Below are 4,143 nucleotides of genomic sequence, written 5' to 3' on the forward strand. Positions count from 1 at the left end.
AAAGTGTTTCTGTCAGTTGTATCACTGTCCTGCCTCCAGAGCCCCACCCACAAAAAATGGAGCTGTGTTTCTCAAGCTGATTGAACAAATGGCCTCCTTCTCTGAATGAGTTCAACTTCAATAACTGATTTTTGGGAATTCATCTAAGTGATGCATATAAATGACAGTAGAAACATGGCGTTGCTGTCCTGTTGAGAATCACCACTCCAACATTTTACGAGCTAAGAGGAACAGACCTTTGTTCAGATGTGTGACAGTGGACTTTTCAGGCACTTAAATGGAGTGTTATAATGTTTCATTTAGCTATGGAAGTATGAATATCTTTTCATCTCAAAAGAACTTAATCCTTCTGTTTTTCCTCAAAAATTCAAACTCACCAAAATCGGAGAATATTGTTTTTAATTGACAATGACAGCATATAATACTGGATGGAGATTGGCATCATTGCATGTATTACTAAAGCAATACATTCCCTTACTGGAGAAATCAAATGTGTAACATGATGTTTTAGTTTCTGTAAATAACTGTTCCTACAAGAACTCTTAGCTCAGCTTGTTGGTGCTCACACATGAGCAGAGCAGAGCCGTAGTTGGTTTATTGTAATCATTATATTTAATTGTAATCAGTCTTGAAGTGTGATCAGTTCTGGAAATCCAGCTGATTTGTGAGGAAAAGAAAATGTGAATCAAACTCTGAATCATTTCAGCAACATTCATGTCTTTCTAAGAAGTAATGTGATCATATAATTTCCTAGCACTAAAGTATATTATTGAGAAAATCTTACTGTAAATTGTTTGAGGCGGCAGTGAGTTGCACATGCAAACAAGCCACAGTCTTAGCTGTATTTTATTATTCTTCAGTTCCCCATAAAAAGTTTAAGTCTGAGGCAACGATTGGAAGTAGATTTGTTATTCAGCCAACTTAAAGAACTCAAAGTGTCACTTCACTCTAGGCCTTGATTGGTGCAATTTGGGCCCAAAGTTTGTGTTTCATGGGTAGACTTCAGTTCGATGCTGTTCTATGATAAGAGGATAAAAACCTGCAGTGCAGAAATTACACACAGATAGCAACATACATGAGCAGCTCTGGAGGTCAGCACCTGCACTCACTCCATCTTTTCTTTTTGCTTTAAATATCACTTTCTTTTTTCCTCTTCCATTTCCTCCACCTTCCAGAGTGCAGGTTGCTTTTGTGTGATGGAAACACAACAGACTACTCAGTATGTGTGTGCAGATTGCAATCAGGAGGCTTGGTAATATTTAAGATAGGGATCTATATGCATAGCTGGTGAGTGCTGAACAAGTTAAGAGAAAGAGGTTTGAGTGTGTGTGTGTTTTTCTGTGATTGTGTGGACGCATTTAAGTTTGATATCATTTTTTTCAGACCTCACAACTTCAAAGGGCATTTTGAGATTTAAGACTTGGTTTTAGAGGTCAAGATTTTGGTTTTTAGGTCAAGATTAGGTTTAGCTTAGGGGTAAGGTGAAGTTTAGAGTTAGGCATGTAGTTATAGTAGTTCAGGTTTGGGTAAGGGGTTAGATAATGCATTGTGTTAATGAGTGTCTTCACAACTATAGAAAGACATGTCTGTATTAGTCTTTATTTAAGGGATAAATTTGGCTAAGAACACACTCTTATCATGTTCCCGGCCTGGGGAGGCAGCAGCAGAGGAATAGAGGACAGCACTCATGGGAGCTGCTTAGCCCTGTTGACAGCGGAGCCACTGTAACAGTTAATGTTGCTCAGTAGCACCCTGGCAGAAGCTGTAATGGAATTATTCCCAGAAACTCCCAGTGTGAAGATTCAGACTTAAGTCCCCAGTTTCCAGAACCTCAAGGTCCCTGAAAAATCTGTTTTTTGTATCATTTAATTTTGTTTGTTTGAATAATGTAACATTTGTTTAGAAATTTGCACCAGTGATGTAACTAAGTGCATTTTTAGGTGGTTTTATGGCAGAAAAATCTAGTTTTAAAAGCCCCCAAAACATATTTTCTCTACTGGCTTCTCATGAACAGTGGAGTCATACATGGTCGTAACATTTTCATGCCAAAGTTGGAATAAGTTAATATGATTATATGTCAGCTGCACGTTGCCTGTGCATTGGTATATATATTATATGTGTTTGTAGAGTGTATGTGTTGTGCCATTTTGGACCACTACTGAGAGCCAAGTGAGCACAAAAATGAGGCTGGGACAAAAAATGAAAATGATGTTGACTAGTAAGTTGTTGTCGTTTCAGATCTTTTTGATAAAAGATCTGAGGCTGAGGCTCTAAACCAGACAAGACACACAAGACAGTAATGATACATCTCCGTGCCCCGTCACTAATGTGATCATTGGATGTTTGTTTTGAGGGAGACAGCTCAAAATCCGATGTTGCTCAGTTTTCCTTCATTTGGTCCCATTAACCACTGGCAGCACTCTTGTTTTTCCGTTGTTGAGAGAAGCCCTTTCATATTCATATTACATTTTGTGAAGTCTGCATTCTGTTTGTGTGTCTGTGTGTGTGTGCATGGGTGGGTGGGTGCGCTCTCCAAAATATCAGTTATATGCACCAAAATCAACAGGAAAACTTTAATTGAGGATTAAATAATGAGTCTAAATAATCAGGTAAGTGTAGGTGTGTATTAACAGCATGAAAGCAGAAAAAAACACTTTAACAAAGTCTCTAATGAACAGCTAATACTACAATAACATAATTCTGAAATTCAAGGGGTAAAACTAAATGAAAGTGAAATTTAATGAGCATTTGTGGTGCAAAGTAAATAAAAAAAAACCAACCAATTTTCTTTCCAGTTCTGTCCACAGTGAATCAACTCAGATTTATCTTTAAAAACCGAATATTTGTCAAAATAAAGAAAAAACTTAAAGCATGTCATTACTGGGAGCAGTCAACTTTAAGTGCAGTTAATTAGGTGAAATACAAGCAGGAATTAATATTTGAATTAAAACCATTTTGTAATGAATAACATCTTTTGTCACTTCTTCTTGAATGTGCATGACATATTAGCAATTAACCTATACTTGGGCCTGATTAAAATAACTACTCGTTACTCAGTTAAAGGGCTTATCCTAGTAGATATTACTGTGTCAATTTTGACAACAGGAAAAGAAAAAAGTATTTTTGAAGCACTGACTGAGCCATATGATACATTTCAGTGCTTCTTGCTTCAAGTAAGTTGTTGATCAATATGCCCAGCGGGTGCGATGAATATGCACGAAGCGTCCGCCGCGGCGGCCCGGTAATTGCCGGTCGTCAGGGGTGGCAGGCACGGTAATTTGCATCTTGGGGATCCTGCAATCAGTGTTCTATTCATTAGCACGCCAGCCGCTTCATCTGCTGGCCACTCAGAGCTGCCAATCTCCCTCGGCAGCCAAAGCATTAGAAAAAAACAGAATGGAAAAGTTTCAATTACAAGCCTTGGCTGCGGGTAGTGGTGTAACAAGTCTTAAACCCTATATTTAGACTGTTTTATGCAGGTGATTGACTGTTACTGCATTGTGAAAGCAAATTCTAGCAAAAGCTCAATGAAACAACCATAATCTCATGTATTTTCTATCACCTTTATGTCGGGGTGACTGTCTGCATTCACAGGGGGAGAGGACGGTGGCTACGACATCTTTCCCCATCTGAAGAGGGCCTTCAACACTGGAACAGAAGGGGGAAGGGTTGCATGAAAAAAGATTATTATACCTCTGTAAGTGAACACTGGTACTCAAGGCTATTGTCTCATGAAGATTACACACAGTTGGCAGGCTATAAGCTAACACAAGGCAATGGAAATCTGTCCTTTTTCTTTGCAACAATAAGGTGGTGATTTCCAATAGAGCTGCATATGACATTTTTATCATGTCATACGCAGCCATGTTTATCAAAGCCGGAAAGTACAGAGCTGATATATGAGGGCAACACACACCTGACACGTTTCTCATAGCCAAAAACTCATAAATAAATTTGACAGTTTTTACGTGGACACACAAAGACCTCTCTCACTTTTATTTCCTGTATCCTGTCTCTGGTGTTTATTTATATTCTTTTACTCTTACTTTTGAAGAGAGGATACACAACTATTGAGGTTTTATCCTGATGACTTGAGAGCCCATGGGGAATGTGTCACTCAGTGTGTGTGTGTGTGTTTCTGTC

This window comes from Monopterus albus, unplaced genomic scaffold, assembly GCF_001952655.1.
Source record: "Monopterus albus unplaced genomic scaffold, M_albus_1.0 scaffold75.1, whole genome shotgun sequence".
Lineage (NCBI taxonomy): Eukaryota > Metazoa > Chordata > Actinopteri > Synbranchiformes > Synbranchidae > Monopterus > Monopterus albus.